Here is a 19841-nt window from a genome sequence, read left to right on the forward strand (position 1 = left end):
TGTTGGAGAACACGAGTTGAGGCACAGAGATGAAATGGAGAGGAATCTGGCCATCAGGTACACACTGTTATTAGCATAACATTTTTAAGATATGACATAGTTGTTGGTGAGCTTAATGCCTGCAGTGGGCTTTGTCCAACAGCCTGCTGGCTGAGAGGAGAGATCATACAGGCTCAGAGCTGGACTGAGGACTGTGGTTGAGCCAGAAACATGCCCTCCCTCTGGAACTTGAGCTGCAAGCTCTGGAGGAGCCTGTGTGGTTGGAGGCAAGAGTAGCTGGGTGTTTAAGCCATGTCAGAGGGAAGGCTTATCCGCCTGGCAACAAAACCCCTTACATGAGTCGGCACTGAAGAGATGCATGGGTACTGATGGATGATAAGCTCGACATGAACCAGCAGTATGCCACAGCCTAGAAAGCCAACTGTATTCTAGGCCACATCAAAAGAAGTGTGGCCAGCAGGGTGAGGGAGGTGTTCCTGCCCCCCTACTCTGTGCTGGTGAGGCCTCACCTGGAGTACTGTATACAGTTGTGGAGTCCTCAGTACAGTATGAGACTTGGGCTTGTTGGAGCACATCAAGAGGAGGGGCAGAAATGATCCAAGGGATGGAACACCTTCCCTATGAGGACAGGCTGAGAGAGATGGGGCCGTTCAGCCTGGAGAAGACTTCAAGGTGACCTGAGAGCGGCCCCCCCCCCCAGTACCTGAAAGGGGGCTGTAAGAAAGTAGGGGACAGACTGTAGGGGATAGGAGGGGATAGGACAAGGGGAAATGGTTTCAAAGTGAAAGGATTTAAACTGGATATATGGAAAAAGTTTTTTACAATAAGGATAGTGTAACACTAGAACAGTTGCCTGGAAATGTGGTGGATACCCCATCCCTGGAGACGTTCAAGGTCAGGCTGGATGGGGCTCTGAGCAACCTGATCTAGCTGTAGCTGTCCCCGTTCATTGCAGGGGAGTTGGACTAGATGACATTTAAGGGTCCCTTCCAACTCAAACAAATGTATGACTATGTGAACTTTATAAAAGTAAGTGGTGCTGCATTTTGTAATACTATTCTGTTTGGCCTGTGTGTGTTCCAAGCAGTGCATGTTATTTGTTGCTACTCCCAGCTGCCCATTAGGTCTTTACCCGAAGAGTCATCATTGTCTGTAGCTAACCTGACCCTGGGTGTGTGCCACACTGGAGACGTGTCCTGTTAGGGTAATGGCATGGTTTCTTTTCGATCTGTGCTCCTTGGTTTTGTTGCTATAGAAGTGAAGGCTGGGAATTGGGAAGAGGTGGTATAGCATTGGGTCTTTCTTGTGTCTGACAATGGGAAGTGGCTGGGGCCAGCACTTGGAAGCACTCCCGAGTCCACCATTGGGGTCAAAATGTAATTGGTCACACCTGAGCAGTATCAGTATTGTGCAAGCCTTCGTCATTGGTGTTGCTTCAAAAAGTCTGAGAAATGAAGTAATGCCAACTAACTGAGTTGGATCATGTGCTGAGCTGTTGGTGTTATTGCTTGCTAACATTTTTATGTGCTTCATATGTTCTCCTAAAGAAACCAACGTTACATGCTTAAATTGCTTTCTTGAAAACAAAGTATTTTGAATTCAGATACTGTCCAAACCATAGTAGTGCTCCATAAATGTATCACTTACAATATATTTCCTAGTACTAATAATGTTCTAATAAATTTAATACTGTTGAACAGAAAGTGAAATATGTTTCAAAAAACAGTTCTATGGGAAAAAAAAGAAGTATCTTTTGAAAATAGCCTTATTTGTTGTCATCAGAGAACATTGTAATCTCTGACCTGTTGATTGTCTGAAAACCAGAAGATGATCTGAGCTCTGATCTTTCCAGTCCTTATTTCTGGCACCCTGCAGAGGTATTCAATTTGAAGGCTGCTCTTTGCATCTTCTGTTTGCCAACCTGTTTCTGGAAGTGTATTTTAACATGTAATGGAAATTATAGAGATGTGGAACAGAGGTGGAGGCTCAAGGTAGTAAAGACTGTTTATGGGATCTGAAATACTGCATTATAGTTATTTCAGAATTGAATGAAAAGAGGGGAGAGACAGCTGCCAAATGTGTGTTTGTTTAGAAGCATTGAATCCTTAATCTATGCTGTGAGCTGAGGTGTCAAAAGCAATTTCAAATTTAGATGCTGCCAAGAAGCACTTTTTTCATGAAATGTACTTTCTATCCTTTCTACATTTACCTTCACTTAGGGGTTTCTTTTATGGAAGGAGGAGGAATTGGTTAATCTACTTTTCCCTGTAATATGAGAAGTATTCAGGCTCAGTCTGTCACTTCTGCCACTCGGTGATGCACGGATCTGTGTTGTGTTTCTGTCAGAAAACAGGCATTGCTTCAGGGGGGATGGATTCTCCTGTATCCATGCCTCCTCCTGTGTTTTCTTCTGTTCACTGTTTGTGTCCCCTTGTCAGTCTACAGCTGTGCTGTCCTGTGGACTCTGCTGGGATGCAGCGCCTCTCCTCAGCCAGCGTCTGGGGCTCCACTTGCCTAAGCTGCTCTTTGGAGTGATTGATGGCAAATGCTGCATTGCCGGAGGGAACAGCAAGTTAGAAGGGTGAGAGATGAAAGGTAAAGTGCTGATGAAAGGCTTCTTAGTATTGTGAAAGAAAGTCCTGCATTCTTCCAGTTTGTACACTGCTACTTTGTTGACCAGAACCTTCACTTTGGAGGGCACCCAGTCCACATGTGCACCTATATATGAGTAACTGATAATGGTGTTATGGCAGTTTTCCAAAGCAAACATATTAGAGGAAAGCATCCCCCTAATACTCCCTGTCCCACTTTCCTCAGGTCACCGAAGGGCAGAACTTCACAGTTTTCCCTCAGCTGTATCAGTGTGTTTTTTAGTATGTGGTGGTTTTTTGTTGTTGTTTATTTGTTTAAGATTGCAACCTATATTGAACAGGGCCTACTGCTACTCTGTTGGTGACAGACTAAGCTGGCTAAAACAATGAAAACCTCTTCATGGTGTGATTTCTAGATGATCTTCCAATGTGAACAATACTGGTAGGTTAAAAAGAAGTACAGTCTAGTAAATTAGCATCTTAGGCTTATTAAGGCAGGTTATTAAAGTTTACTGACAGGATGGAATTGGTAAAATCCCGGAGTGAATGAAATCAGTGTTCTCCTCCTGGCAGCTTGCTGACTGTTCCTTGGTCAAGAGTTGGCAAGCAGCTGCCATGCTGTCAAGGGCAAAAACTGTGGATCCTGAAGGGAACCTTTGAGCAGAGATAATGTGGGCAGCATATTTGTCTTTAAGGTATGGTACTGTAGCTGTAGAAAGCATAAAACTGCTTAGGGTCTCAGGCACCCCAAGACTGAATGAGGGCAAGAGGGAATGAGCTTAAATATTTCTTTGTTTCTATTAGAGCTGATGCCAACTCATTTGTGATAGTGAGGAGCTTTGTTGTTCAGTTTCAAGGACAGAGTTTGTTTAGGGTTAGGACAAAATGGTAATTGACTAAGAAATAAAATTGCCTACACCATCTCTCTTGGCTTGTTAGGTGAGGGCAGTAGTTACATGGCTTCTGTTACCATGTAGTCCAGCTGTTCTGTCATGTTAGGAGAGATCTTGAAATGGTCACTGTTTTGTGTCAGTCAAATGGTTGTCTTGCTACTTCATAGCTGTCACCTTACCAGTGAGTTTTGATACTCAGGAGAACGCCACGGTGACAAGTAGGTAATTTGCCTTGTCCTCCTTGCAACTATTATGTTTATGACAACCTTTTTCCCAGTAACAAATTCCAAGGTGTTGGCAGTTTGGTGGTAAAAACACTAAAATCTGTATAGTAGGAGTCAGGAGTAACGGAACTACTTATAATGAACCTTCTGAAATAACACATATTATTGTAACTAATCAACAGTATCCATAGTATTTGGCTTTTTGCAGAAACCAGGATGTTGACCTTTTTTTGGTTTAAGTAGCTTGACTGTACTGTGATTAATGGTCTTGTGCAAATTGAAACATGTAATACGTATATTTGCTGTTGTGTGCAAGGAATTGATGAGTGTTTCTCAGTTTGTGGTAGACATTATGGCAAAAATACTCAGTTTACAAAGCAGAGATAGAAAATGTGGCTGTGATAAGGTAGCCAAATTCTACTCTTTTACTTCCTGGCTGTAAGTTTTTAGAATGCCCTATAGGCAAGGCAAGAGATAGCTGTTCACTGTTAAAATGGTCCATTACATTTGTCTTGTGTGAATGTGCTCTTATCAATCTGAGACTGTAACAACATCTTTCTGTTCCTTGAGAACCACGGATTAGATAATGTCATAACACTGTATCTTTCTCTTCTTTTCCCCATTTTTTTACCCCTAGTTGGTTTATCTGCTTTTGCCACATATGGTAACACATACTATTTGTGTATATACATTGTACCCTCAAAAATGCATCTGGCTTTTTATTTTCCTTTCCCATCTTTCTTTTCATTCTTCCCTGCTGTGTAAGCAATTCATTCCCTTGATCGCTCTGGCAACACGAGTGTCATTTCTTGGCTCTCATGTGCTGGCACAGTGACTTTTTACCACATCACCTCTTCCTAATGCTAATGCTTGGTCTGCTGCCCTTGGTTCCAGATGTGAAGCTTCCTCCTTTCGTGGATACTCTGGGTTAAGGAAAGTAGGGGCTTCATGGGGACATTCAGCTTCTGCTTTTTCTGTCAAGTTTTCTGAAGTCTGGAATGGCACAGGAGTTTTGATAGGATTTCTTTTGCTTGTATTTGATATCTGATATATTTTTGTTGAAGTGCTATACCCTCTGGTTATGATAGCTGACCCTGAGGCTCCTTTCCCTCCTGTTCTGCCCCTCCTTTCACCATGCATGCCAGTATACTTAATTTTGCTGCCATCTTAGTAGTCTTTCTTAACTGCTGTGTTTAAATGGAATTGAATTTCAGCTGGTAAGCGCTCCACAGAAGCACCAGGCTATAACCTGTATGGTAGCAGTTCTTTATTAATAAGGGAGTCAGCACGACCTGAGTCCATCCTACTCATGAGCTGTAGGAGAGTCTCTCAGCAACCCTTCAGTGCTGTGTGTGAATCTAGCTGAGCAGACCTGTATTCTCTTCCCTGTATCAGTGCCTGTGAGTCAAGCAGATAAGATATGTCACGGTGCCCTAGAGGGCTGCCTCTCTTCTGTGCTAAATGGCCTGGGCCACCAGCTATTAGTGCATTTCTAAAAGATAAGCTGCATCATAAAATGATTTCTGGAGCTCTGCAGCTAACAACTTCTTGCTTGCTATCTTTTTGTTTTGTTTTGTTTTAGTTTAGGCATTTAATAAAGCAATTTCTATGAACAGGTAAGCCTGTGGTTGCACTAAATAGGAGTTAGCTTTGCCATCACTTATTCTTCAGTAACATCATCTGTTGAAGCATGAGACTGGCCATCTGTGTGGCTCTTTAATTTAAAAAAAAAAAAGTCTTGGGCATTTGAGCTTAACTAAATTTTTTTATTGCATCTGATACCCATTGAAAGGAAAGTAGCGAAATTGCTTTATACGTACAAAACTAAATAGTATTTTTGTATTATTAGTTCTTGTAAGTTTTTGTTTCACTTCCCTCTGTCCCCCCAACACTCATACACCCTTCTTTTGCTCTGGGATAGCATCCTGGTAACTGCAGGATCTGGGCTGTGGAAGCCATACAGCCTCAGTGGTGTATCTGGTTGCCTTCAGGGATGGGATTTGCTGATGCCTGCAGGATGTGTGACTGGAGAGCAGCTGGCACATAAATTCCCTGGCCAAGCGCACAGGCTTTGTGTTCGTGGGACATCAGGACCTTGGATGCTCTTGAGATTTGTTTCCCTTTCTTAGGGCTGCGTATGTTCAGGAAGCTGCAGTTATTCCAGCTTTTGCCTTGTTAGCAGATATGGTATGTGAGTTAATTTCCTGTGCTTCTGCTTGGTCCTCTCAACTTTTCTTTGATTCTGATTAAGCTGGCCTTGTCTGCAAGTCTGCAGGTGTGGATATATTTTAATTAATCTGTAAACCTGCTTTCCTCTTTTTTTTTGGTCAATGAAATACTCTTGTATCTGGTTCACTTGGAATTAGGGAAAGTATTTTATTGGTTTGAACTTCCTCCCCTTCTGATTGCTAATCGTGTTTACACCTTCCAAAACACAAATCCTTATTCTAAAGCATTTTTTTCCCCACCTGATTAGTTAATAATTAAAAAAAAAAAACAACACCTTTTTTCTTTTTTTTGAAACAGCTACAATTAAAGCTTTATTATTTTAGGTACAACAACAGAGACTGAGCATATGTTAGCAGTTGGGCCATGCTGTGTACATGATGGAGTGCATCTTCTGGCTTGGTTTCACTAGAGTGGAATCCAAAACTTGCACTCCAGGTGTATCACTTCAAAAGCTCAGTCTGTATTCACACTGAAAGGCTGTAGAGACGTACCTTGTGAGACCTCCAGAACAGTCACTTAATCTGCATGATACTTTAAATTGTTGTGGAGTAGCTGTCAAACATGTGTCTTCCGTGATGTAAGAATCACTCCACAGGTGCAAGTTGTTGCTTGTGATTGTCAAATGGTAGTTCCAAGAGGGGACATGAACGGAGCTGATGCTTTCTGTATGTCACGGAAGATGAACTTAGGGATCATTAGAAAAGCTGGGGAGGGACTTTCTATAAGGGCATGTAGCAACAGGACAAGGGAAATGGCTTTAAACTGGAAGAGGGCAGATTTAGACTAGATGTGAGGAAGAAATTCTTTACTGTGAGGATAGTGAGACACTGGAACAGGTTGCCCAGAGAGGCTGTGAATCCCTGGAGGCATTCAAGGCCAGGCTGGATGAGGCTGTGAGCAGCCTGATGTAGATGGAGGTGTCCCTGTTTATAGCAGGGGGTTGGAACTAGATGATCTTCGAGGTCCCTCCCAACCCAAACCATTCTCTGATTCCATGATCATCACTGCAGATGAATGGTGGAACTAGATTTCCTGTTTGTCAAGGAAAAACATGGAGAAAGATCTCTTTTAAAGGGAGAAACTCACTGACTTAACTTTCCAGAAGTAATGTTTTCCAAAGGATGTCTGGGACACGAGATGTTTCTTTGAGTGTAAAAACAAACTATTTCTGTAATCCTTGAGTAAAAAAAAAACAACACTGAATTTACCTTTTTTCCATTTCATTTAATGGTGCTCAGCTGGTATCTGGGATTTTTCTTGACCACTGGCAGTGCTGTGTAATTTGGATACTGGTGTTCCAAGTGTACTTCCAGGGAGCTAGCGGTTGTCAGAAAGGCTGAAAACAATGACTTTACATATATTACTTGTGGATCTGATGCCTTCATTTGTTTTACTCTGTAAACTTTCTTTGCTCATTGCCATATCACAGTGACAGAGAACCTGTTGTTCCTACTGTCTCATTCTGGTGTTCAGGTGGCTTTTTTCCTCTCTAGCAGGTGAGTTTTATGCTTACAGGGTAAAGTGGTGGCTGTGGATCATAGAATCACAGAATCTTGTGAGTTGGAAGGGATTCTTAAAGGTCATCTGGTCCAAGCCCCTGCAATGGACAGGAACATCTACAGCTAGACCCTTCCAGCCTGACACTGAGTGTCTTCAAGAATGGGGCAGCCACCATCTTGGCAACCTGTTCTATTGCTTCACTGTCTTTACTGTGAAAACCTTTTTCCTTATATTCAGTTTAAATAATCCCTCTTTTAGTTTGAGACCTTTCCCCCTTGTCCCATCACAACAGACCCTACTATGGTGGCAGTGGTTTCAAACTAAAATAGTTATGTTCTTTCAGTAGTGCAGAGAATGCACTCTTGGTCAAGGTAGTTTAGAATTGATCTCTGAGGGAACTGGAAAACCAGTCAGCCTGGTTCTCCCCTGCCTGATGTTCTGTGTGCTCTGTTTTGATGCTGCAGAACTTCTACAAAAAGTCTTCTTGTGAGTAGGCAGCACCTTCTGGCCATTTTGTATAGGCTTGAGGAGTGCACGGACACGAAGGCAGCAGGAAGCTGAGTGGTAGCTATGGAAGTGTAGCAGTAATTATGTGTTGTGAAGGAAGCAGGAAGGAGTGCTGTCTATGAACACTTATCACTTAAGAATAGTACAACCTCAAAAACTGTTCATAGGAAGCCTTTCAGAGAGGGATTGTCCTAGGGCAATATCCTATGGTAACAGGATACAGCAATATTTTCTTCTGTTCTCCTCAGTGACCAGAAAACAAAGGTAAAACTCTCATTTGCAGTGTAGTAAGAGGAAATAAGAACATACCATGTTTTGTAAGTCTCTGGTGAGCTTGTGAAAGATTCTAGTGATGTTCATAGCTCTGTGTTGTCTTGCTCCCCTAAGAGGTATGAATTGGCAGAGTGCTGTGGGATTTATTTTCTTGCCTTGCACTTAGGGGCTTTCCCTACAAGATGTCTCAATATGTTGTTGACTGACAATTCATTAATTTTTACTTTGCTTCTTGTGTTCCCTGAAGGCCAAAATGCCAGAGTGCATCCCGCAGTGCAGTCTTTCTGCTTGTTTTTGGGCAAACCCTTGCTGGCAGCCAGATAACTTGCATGTCTTAAGGAGAAATGGAGCCCTTTTCTAATATTCTACAGTCAATAAGGTATAAAAGAACAGTTTTATTCTGCCTTTGCCTTCATTGCTGGTCCACACATATAACGTTGTTGACCTTATAAAACTGCCACGTTTTGAGTTTCTTGTACTGAACTGTAAGGAGTTACAGCTGTGCTGAGGGTCGAGCACTGGGAATTTTAGCACTTCTCCATGATTTCCTGTTAATTTAACCCTAATCAGTTCTGGCACTCTTCAGTACTGTTGGGCTCTTCTGACTCTCTGTGAATATCTGTGCCTATGAAAACGCTGTTAACAAGTTCAGAACCACCCAGCATCATCATCATGTCTTGCTCCATCAGTTGCAGGTCCTGTTTTAGAGCTCTTGTGTTCTTCAGTTTTCTTGATTAAACCGACAAGCATCTTACCAGTATGTGGAGTCCATAAATACAGAGGATAAAGGGAAAACCTGACAACAAAACTGCATATAGAGGTTTCTGAAAGGGATCTGAGTAATACAGTGCCAGCAAATTATTTTTACAAGAGGTGTATCTATTTCTCAGCTGCTGATAAGATGTGAGAAACATGTAGAATGTCATTTCATTTTACTGTAATTCTCCAAGCTTTTTCCATGGAAGTGTAGCACTGAGGACTTTATCTAGAGAGGTTACCTCCAGAGCTTGTGAGCACATAACTCTGGACAACTGGAAGAGGTTCAACAATACCAGAATGCATCAGAATCATACATGGCTGGTTTTTGGGGAACCAGGAGCCAGGAGTTGGACTCAGTGATCCTCATGGGTCCCTTCCAACTTGGGATATTCTATAAATCTGTGATTCTAATACTCACCATTAAAAAACAAACAAACAAAAAAGGGTACTGAGAGTAGGAACTGTGCTCCTTGATGTATACTGGGATTACTCTAGTGATTTCAAGATATACTGCCACTCTTTTTTTTCTCTTGATCTGAGACAATTTGCATTGTGATCTACTGGATAGATTTGCCCATGTATCCAGTTTTATTATTTTCATGTCTTGGTTTTCCAGTCTGTACTTTCCACTAAGTACTGTTTCCATTTCCCATACTGCTCATTCTTTTTCAAGATCTTTTTGGTATTGTTTTTGACATATGGATATTATTAAAAAAAATACCTACAAGTTACTGAACTGTTTTGTTATGTGTGCATTAATGGCTTATTTATGAAACGTGCTGGATGTACTGTAGGACATCTGAAGTATTCTTGCCAAGGTTTACTGCTGATTTCCAAAAGTGAGCACAAGTTTGCATAGGGACTGACTGGTTTTATTTGCTCTAAGACCTATTTGATGTGTACAACAAAATGTTTTATTCCAATATGTAACTTTTTACTTAAGACCTGTAACAACAAGCAAACAAACCTAGGTGCCACTCGGTGAATGCACCCAATGTGGTATTCAGCTGTTAATATCCATAATCTCTCAGCTTTATGCACCAGGCACACAAAGGATTTGGAAGCACTAATTCCTCATTTTGTATTGCCTTGTTTTCTAAAATGTGGGCAAATATATTGTTTGCTCTTACATATTATGATTTCTCTTTAAAAGAATGTTTCCAGTGGTAGGAGGCCTCTGGTTTTGCTAGTTCTTCTACTTCCTACAGTTGTCCTTGTAGCTTGTCAATGTGGTAGAATATTTCTATGCTATTTCATTAAATGCTGTCTTCACATAGGATGGTCTCACCCGGCTGTGTTAGCTCTAGGATGATGTGTGTTCAGGCATTTAAGTACCATCATAGAATAGCCTGGGTTGAAAAGGACCACAATGATCATCGAGTTTCAACCCCCCTGCTATGTGCAGGGTCGCCAACCACCAGACCAGGCTGCCCAGAGCCACATCCAGCCTGGCCTTGAATGCCTCCAGGGATGGGGCATCCACAACCCCCTTGGGCAACCTCTTCCAGTGCGTCACCACCCTCTGTGTGAAAAACTTCTTCCTAATATCTAACCTAAATCTCCCATCTCAGTTTAAAACCATTCCCCCTTGTCCTATCACTACCCACCCTTGTAAACAGCTGTTCCCCCTCCTGTTTATAAGATCCTGGAAGGATCAGGTAGGATCAACTAGACCTGTTTGTATAATGGAACTAGAGATTTTTGGCACAGAAATTTTGACTAGTGTTCTTAGGAAGTCAGAGTCAATACTTCCAAGGTTATTGTTTAGAATTATTTTCTAAATAGATCCTGATGTTGGTAGCCAACAGTACCACTGGCCTCTTCCCTGCAGGAGTAATGTTTTTTGCCTCCTAAGTGTAGCCATTACAATTACTCTAATCCTTTTTACTAGCTTTGGTTTCCCCTTCAAATCCAATCAGTCACCTGAGCCTCTCTCATTGTGTCCATCTTGTTGCATCAAATACTAATTCTTTGATCTTCCTGCGGGGTAAGGATAAATGGTGAAGATCCTTCTCCATCTGGTTTAATAAATGAGCAGTGCCAACTCCTGTCTCTGCTCTGCCCGTGATGCCAGCTTTGATTACTTGCCTCTTGCCTTCTCCTTCAGGCACCTTATACTTTCTCTCTCATGCTGTTTGTATACTTAGGAGGATGGCACAAACTGAAGGCTGTATCTTTGCTATCTTTCAACTTTCCTTTTTAAATTGACCTTTGGCTTGGTATTACAGATCATACCCACATGTCCTTGCCTGGGTAGGTGAATAGGGTCTGTGACTTCTACTAAACTGTTTCACCAATACCTTGTTTTTCTAGTCAATCTCAGCAGTTGTTCTCCATTGGCTGTCTAATCTGAATATTGCAAATACTCTGTGAAGCGTAGAGTTCCTGTCTTTTTATCTACTCTGATTTACTATTTTTGTATGGACTTCATTACATTAGTGCACTGATGACTACGAAGTCAAAATATATCTTAAGAAAAGGTATTGAAACCACTGTACTATTTAGCTCTGGAAAATCCAGACTGATTCTAAACATTGTGCACAGGACAACAAGATACTCATGATGAAGGAGAATAATCACAGGAATTGATTAAAAACAGGGATTGTGAAATTCCATTCATCACTCTGCCCTTGTGTTCCTTTGGGATCCTGAGCAGCTCACTGCTATTTCTCTCTTTCCCTGTTTAAAAACAGAAGTAGTATTTTTGGAACACCAATGTAGTGTACCATTTGTACAGTCTGCTGAAAAAGACATTGTTAGAAGTTGATTTTTCTCAACTGTGATCAGGTTGACAATAATAGATTATGCTGTAATTTGCCTGTACCAAAACCAGTAGTAGTTATATCGGGTGGCTACATCTGATGAATAATCTACTATATAACCACTGCTTTTTATTTTTCAATAAAATGTGTGTGATTGTTAACATCTGCTGGATTGAGAATCCAGGTTGCCTTAACAGAGATCTGCTGGAAGGATCTGGCAGGAGTTGAATGACAGGGAATACAGTTCATTAGTTTGAAATGTCATATTTTTGAATGTAAATATTTAAAAACTATTGGTTGGTCGTAGCTCAGAGGATTTGGATTTTGAGTTTAATTCAGTAGTGACTCACTGTGAGATATTTGAAGCTTCTGGAAACAGCGTGAAGGAGCTGGAATTTTGTGAAAGTACAAGGCTTTTCATAGTAACAGACATTTATCATCAAGGAGAACGGTAAGGCTAGAAATTACGTCTTGATATTGAAATGTGATTGTGGCAGAGGTCTGAGGTTTGGAAGAAGGATGCTCACAGGAAGAATGTAAGGAAGGCTTTAATAGTTGTTCTATAGCCTGTCTATTGCTTGTTCTTTCTCAGAATGTAGACCGTGGTATTTCTTTGAGGAGGGTCTGTGACACTCTCTTCCTACAGTCTCCAAAGAAGAAAACAGCAACTTTCAGAGGTCCCAGTTTCAGGCTCTGAGAAGGCTGCAGTTGATCCTGGGGAGGCATGGGAAAGCCAGGAAGAGTTTGAAGGGACCAGACAGCTTAAGTATACACTTCATATCTCCAGAGAGGGTGTTAGAGGGAACTAAGTTTGTGCTTGAGCAGGGAATAAGCACTGTCCAGATGCTGCCAGCACATAGAATCTAATATCCTGGTCTGCTGAGTTCAGCTGGGAGATCATCGGAGACTGTATGTAACTCCACAAAACTGTTTGTCTTTTTTTTTGTTTTCCCCTCTTTACTTAGTTTATAATGCTGAAAATTGAGGAAAACAGAAGTTGTATGCTGCAGTACCAGAGAGAATTCTGATATTTCAGTGTTGCCAGAAATGTGATGTGAATAGGCATACCCATGAGAAAATTTAGCGGAGCTTCTTAGAATAATAAGTGCAGCTGCAGTTTGTCATTTTAGAAACATAAATGTTTTCCAGTACCTAAAATTAGGCTTCAATCATATAAAACTTTGTATGGTACTTCTAAGCAACACTCAGTGATGGATTCTTTAACCTTTTCCCATATAGAGCAGTACATTTTATTCCTTTGATATTTTGGTGTTACTTACTGTTAGACTTGAGAGTTAGGGAAAAAGGTGGCAGAATCCAGGCAAGTGGGAAAAGTTGAGAAGTAACTGAAGAGCACTGTTGCAAAGTGTCAGAGATGTTCAGATAATGTTTGTCCTTAAGATTTTCTAGAGAAAGGAAAGGAGAATGCCATTTGTTCCTCTGAGAGTCTTCCCCATAAGGTATCTAAATTGAAGTAGCTAATTAGTCATATGTTTAATACAGTTCATAGAATCATAGAATTGCTAAGGTTGGAAAAGACCCACAGGATCATCCAGTCCAAAAATTCGCCCATCACCAATGGTTCTTGCTAACCCATGTCCCTCAACACAACATCCAAATGTTCCTTGAACACCTCCAGGGTCGGTGACTCCACCACCTCTCTGGGCAGCCCATTCCAGTGCCTGACCACCCTTTCAGAGAAGTAGTATTTCCTAACGTCCTGCCTGAACCTTCCCTGGTGCAGCTTGAAGCCGTTCCCTCTAGTGCTATCACTAGTCACACAAGAGAAGAGGCCAATCCCCAGCTCGCTACAACCTCCCTTCAGGTAGTTATAGAGAGCAATAAGGTCTCCCCTGAGCCTTCTCTTCTCTAGACTGAACAATCCCAGTTCCTTCAGCTGCTCTTCATAGGGCCTGTGCTCCAGACCCCTCACCAGCTTTGTTGCCCTCCTCTGGACACGCTCCAGGGCCTCGATGTCTTTCTTACAGTGAGGGGCCCAAAACTGGACTCAGTACTCGAGGTGCGGCCTCACCAGTGCTGAGTACAGGGGGATAATTACTTCCCTGAAGTAATTGTTAGTTATTGTACTTATTTTTTTAGAGAGGAATTTGAAATGCTTAGGTCAGTATCAGCTCATTGTGTGACGTCCTTGGCTGTGTATCTGTTTAAGTAGAAGATACGATGTAGAAAGAGGAATGCTGTTGCTTTTAGGTCTAGATGAGTAAAGAAAACATAACAGTATTTCAGAGCACTCAGCTCAGTTTGGTATACTTTGGAAATTGTGGGATATTAGAAAGAGCATCTGCGAAATTTGAAGGGATTTTTAGTCCAAGTATGTTTTTGGCTGAGAAGTTCTGACTATAAACATGCTGTTTTCCACCTCCACAGTAAGAAAGACTGTAGGGGTTAGCAAGGAGCGCATCTCAGGATCTGACAAAGTTTGTGACTCAGCCTGGCCACCAGCATTTAAGAAGGATGCTGTCAGAAGGGTCTGTCTCCCATTAAGTGTTTTGGTGTTGACAGATCAGGGATCTCCAAGAAGGATGATGTTTTATCAGCATCTTTGCTACCAGGCCACTCAGTAGGTTCACAGCTCTGGTTTTGAGGCAGTAGGAAGTGGTACTGTGTGAGTTACCCGAGGTCATGTCTGCTATCAGCTGCCACTGCAGGTGAAACAGTTCAGTGGCTAAGTTGTGGGTCAAGCACTATGCTCTTAAACCAGGAGTTTTGTTAATACTGATCTTAATCAGTGAACCTTTATGTTCACGCAGATGAAACTACTAAAAGCCCACACTGGCGGCTGGATACAAAGGCTTTGCAAACTACAAGTCATCTTTGGGCTGCACTAGAGAGTACAACTGCTTTAAACTACACAATGAGTAGTTGTGAACTGCACTCATTCAGCGTTGTTCTGTACAATTCTGTGTTTGTTGATAGACAAGATAGTTTTGAAACAAATACCATTTCTAGTGAACAGCTTCAGTAATTGTTATGCTTACACCTAAGTACATCACAGAGTGTTTTACTGTTGTTTTACAGAAACAACTTTTTGTTTGACAACTGAAACTGTATTCAGTCTATGTGCATTAACTAACACACTTCTGAAATTATGTTACAATTCTGAGTAAATATGTTTTTAAACAGCTTTTCTATTTGTGAAGTTTGTGGTCTCGGTGTTAAACATTAAAGATCATTGACATAGTTTTCCTACATAGTGTTCTTTAGGCACCAAAAGTCATTTTTATTTGGCCTTTCAACACCAGGAAGAGAACTCCTACTTTTTATTCTGTCATTGTTCTGCACTGCTGCAGAAGGTGGGCTTCAGTCTTTTCGTATCCAGAGCTTTGAGGCCATACTTGGTATGCAGTGCATGTTTGTGTGTGAATGCAGCTGACCTGCTGCATGCCCTTCCTCTTGGAGGCTGCCTGAGCAGGAGAGTAGCACCCAGAGCAGGTTGGTGAGGAGGAAGCCCATGGTCCTCCTGCACAGCCCTCTTCTCCTGGAGCTGTCTGAGGGAGAGCTGTAGCTGTCTCTTGTCATTTGGTCTGTAATCTTGTAATGTTCCTAACTCCAATTCACTTTCTCCACCACTCTTTTAACGTGTGTGCTTCTATCTCTTCATTAAGGTCCGAAAGTGCGTGTGTATTTAAGTTTACTTAGGGACTGTGAAATTCATGGTTATTGTTGTACCTTCCTACCAAAGCCTCCAGCCCACTACCTTTTATCAAAAAAATGTTTTCCTCAGCAACATGGATAAACTAATAAATTGGAAAGAAAATTGCATCGTTTCAGGCAGTCTTTCTTCCAGCAGAGACTCTGGTAGACACTTCTAATTGGATTCTAAAGCAAGCCATAAAATATAAGAGCAGGATGGAGAGTAATCTTTCCTCTCCCTTTCAGCAGATGATGAAGGAATCTCCACAATTAAATGGAAAGAGAACAAATCTTCAAACAATAAGCAAAATAGTGTGAATAAGTAGAATGTATTGCAGAGCACTATAAATTTGGTGTCTGAAACAAAACAGGAAGAGAGGAAGTGTTGCCACTTGACAGCCATTTCTTTTTTCCTTTGGAGGAAGGAAAATGACTCGAGTTCTTAAGATTTAACCACCTTATTGGGAATCCACTACGTTAATTTCCTTGTGGCTGCCACTCCCAAGGACACCAGCAGCACAGAAGTGAGTCAGTCATTCTCCCCAGCGTGGTTTGCACTGGAAAGATTTTGTTCAGCCCCACGCTCTTCATTTAGCAGGCATAGCACTAATTGCAGGGAGAGGAGCTGTTCAGGGGAAATACAGACCTGCTGGGAGATTTTCTGTTTCATCTGATTTAGATTACGAAGCTCATGGGAGAATGTGCCTCAGTCAACAAATACAACCAGGGGAAGAGTGCTCGTGCTTGGCGTGACATTTTGCCATGCTGCTCAATATTTAGTCCTAATTTTGAGGAGTGATTGTAACACTGTAATAAGCTTTAAAAATATGTTCTGTTGCTAAAAGGAACTTTTCTGCTTACGGTGGATGACGGGTTTGAGACTGAAAAATTCAGAACGCATCTAACTCTGAGGTGGCAGGCAGACTTGTCTGTGGTTTGAAAATAAAAACATACTGTTTCACTGGAGAATGATTTTTGTCAGGTTAGTGTACACTACTAGGTAATGTATCCCAAACGCTCAAAAATAGGCATTTCATTTTACATTTCATGAATATCTTCGTATAATGTGTGAACTGCATGGGCAAATACAAAGACAGGGTGATGCTAGACTAGCTGCTTCCCTGAGGAGCTACTGAAATCTCTTACTGTGGGGGAAAAATAGCTGATATCCCTTCTGTAGTTTTTTTTACTAAAATATTTTTTATTCTTTTGCCCTCAGCTGTTTTTTTCACTCAAACACAGTATGTGTTGGATTTTATTCCTTGTTAATTAGAACATCTAAAAGTAGTTCAGTACTCTGCAGAAATGAAATCTATGGGAGTGGGAAAAGCATTTGTGTAGTGAAGATGTTTCAGAGATTCAGTTCTCTTCAGAAAATAAAAGAGGCTCAATGAGTGTCTTATGGCAGCTTTTGGTTTCTTTTGGTTTGCTCACTGCTTGAGGCTACATCCAGTCAGGTCCTTTGCTCTTTCTTCTCATATCCTTTATACCCATTCAATTAGTTTTTAAAGCTTGCTTTTTGTTTTGTTTTGTTTTTTGTTTGTTTGTTTGTAATTAATGATCATGGAAGCTCTACTGATTTTCTGTGAAAACCCATAAACATCAAAAAAGATGACTAGATTTTTCTGTTTCCTCTCCTGTGCTTCACTCCTGGCATTTAATTCCACATTATCTGTGATTATGGTATTGAAGTTATTGTGTCTAGTTTTTTACTGTTAAAAGTTCTCTGCTTTTGTCCGTCTAAATGGTAGCCTTTGGTGCTCAGATGCTCTTCTTTCTCCCGCTGTTTTCAGGGCCGTGTTAGCTCTCTGTTATTCACATTCATATCTGGTGGGTTTTTCTGAACTTCCCTTGCATCCCTGCTGACCTTTAAGCCTTACTTTTTAAGCTGTAAAAGCGTTTCTCCATGAGGCCTAGTGTTGCAGCACCAGCAGCGGAGAGAGGCTATTCCTAAATATATTTCCATTTAAGACGGGCTTGAGTTTCAGTCTTCTTAGGGAGGACAGTGCCCAGAGAGTGTACTGCTCTGAAGGGTGTGAGAGGTAGAGAAGGATGGAAGAACAGCTCCATCCACCCCCTCTTTTTTGGGTTTCAAACTTTCCCCTGACTCCTCTGCAATTACCTGATAGAAAGGAAGAATTTTCATGGTGAGTGAGACCAAGATTGGTATCCTCCTTTCCTACCCTTTTTGCTCAGCTCACTGAAAGTTGTTTCCTGTGTGCTACCCTTTACCAGCATCACCTCTCTGAAGGGTGAGTAGCCTGCCCTTCCCATGCCCTGATGCTTTGCATTCCACGCTGGAGGAAGGTAAAGCTCCAGTGTCACTTTGTGTGTATGCCTGAGAACAGGACACCATCACCTTCTCTGTTTCTCTCTGTCTGCAGTGAAGCAGAGGCTTGGACACGCTGATGTGGTAATTCCTGAAAGCTGTAATGCCACTTCACACCTGTTTGTGGATGATCATTTTAACACGGGTATTTGTTACTGATAATAATGAACGTCATTAAGTGGAGAAGGTATGAGGGCCAGAAAAGTATTCTGGACAGCTGGCCGGCTACAGTTTGCTTGTGTATTTCTGGCCCTGTGACTCCTCTTACACTCTCTACTTTCCAAATAACTAAATGTGTTTTCTTTTGTGTTTGGATTTATTTACATCCTTCCGGTAGGTATAAAATACAACATCTGTTAGTGGGGAGGTTTTTTAATCTGTCCTGTGTACTCACTGGGTTCTGGTGATTGTGAGGTCACCGAAGATATAAATATGGATTCTGCTCAAGGCTGAGAAGCCAGGAGTTCAACAAAAAAAAGTAAAAAAGAATCCCTGAAGCCAGAAGTCTTGCAGCTGCTGGCAATTAGGATTGTCATTGGTGTTCCCTCCAAGAGCCCTTTGCTAGCATACCTATAGTAATGTGCAGCAGGCAGCTGTGGTCCCACAAGGCAGGGATGTTAACACAGCAGGAAGGAGGTCGGTTGTTCTTGTTGAACACAAGAATGCCAAACAGGTGTGTGGCTTAAACGGTTCCCTCAAGGTATTGCCAGCTGCTGGAGAATCCGCCTAATGCCTGCAGGATGCAGAAAGTGTCTTACAGCAGAAGAGCAGCTGATGCAAGTCTCGATACTGAAGTTTGGGGAGGCTAGTGCAGGCTATTCCTCTTTCCCAGCAGTTCGTACAGTCCTGGGATGAAACTCACTGGACTTGCTCCATTTGATCATTAACAGTTGCTTTCTGCTTCTTGTTTGACAAAGCATATCTAATCTGTGCTATTTTTTAAGAACTTCTGTGGTTGTCATGGAATTCCCTTGGCGCACGTGATACTGAATGTTATAATGAAATACAAGCATACACATTAGTTGCATTCTGTAGCCTAGCAGATATCTAATTATGTCAAAGCTATTATGCTTATTTGGTAAAGCCTAATTTTAATGTATGCCTAGCGCTGATTAGATGCAGCTTTCCAAATGTTGATTTGAATGGAGCCCATATGGTTACAGAGTGATGCTGTAGCCTTTTTCAGAAGGAGTTTTCTTTGGTAAGACCAAACATCTCTGGAGTCTCTTGTACACTTTGTTAGACTTTCAGCAGATGCTACACCAATTAAAGGTTGGTTCAAGTAATCCAGAAGAGACTGCATAACTAGTTTTCTTGACAGCAGGCAGCTGTATTATCTTCTATAATTGTACAAGGTTATACTTTTGCTTCATAGTTTCTTAGAATTTTCTGTGTATTCATGTTTTGTTTTCAATTTAACAGCCTTGCAATTATTTTAACTTGCTGTAAATCAGCAGTTGAAATCCTACAAAGCCAACATAAAAAGCAAATAAAGCGAGAGAATCTTGGGACAAATGATGACAGAAACAAAAAATTAGGCTGAATTTATTTCCTTTATTTTTTGCCAAGTGGCTGTAAATGGGTAATAGTCTCAATTTTGTTTTTAAAGACATAATTCTTCTGAGAGGATTATCAGTACTGTTCACATTTTGACTTATGTTGTTATGAGTTAGGACATCTTGGCTTCTCTATCCAGATAATGATGGGAATCTTGAACAGATGTACACGGTGTATAAGCGTGCCCAAAAACAAGTTCTGTTTTGTAAGGACTCTGCTGCTGTGTGGGTCTCCTGTGGTGCTGGAAAAGGGAATGTGCTCAAATGGAGTTTAGCCTTTGCTATGCTGCTACTGATGAAGAGAAGGATACTGTGGTGAGGCAGTCATGATAAACTGTTCTCCATAGGTAAGCAGGAGACTGAGATGTAAAGGTTTCCCTTTTGTTTTGCTACAGAATCACTGTAGCATCTTCTGTAACGTCACTCCTTTACATTTTAAAGCTTTGTTTGTGAGGGGGAGCAGAAATATGAGAAGACTGCAATCCAGTTATTCTTCAACCATACTGCTCTTCAACGTCTTTATCAGCGATACAAACAGTGGCATTGAGTGTACCCTCAGCAGAT

The 19841-nt window shown here is 41.5% G+C and overlaps 1 protein-coding gene across 4 annotated transcripts in view; it reads left to right on the forward strand.

Annotated features, from left to right (window-relative positions):
• Positions 1-19841, forward strand: part of CPQ (carboxypeptidase Q) — a 163765-nt gene that overhangs the window by 32920 nt on the left and 111004 nt on the right. The window lies entirely within an intron of this gene.

This window comes from Gallus gallus, chromosome 2 (genome assembly GCF_016699485.2).
Source record: "Gallus gallus isolate bGalGal1 chromosome 2, bGalGal1.mat.broiler.GRCg7b, whole genome shotgun sequence".
NCBI lineage: Eukaryota > Metazoa > Chordata > Aves > Galliformes > Phasianidae > Gallus > Gallus gallus.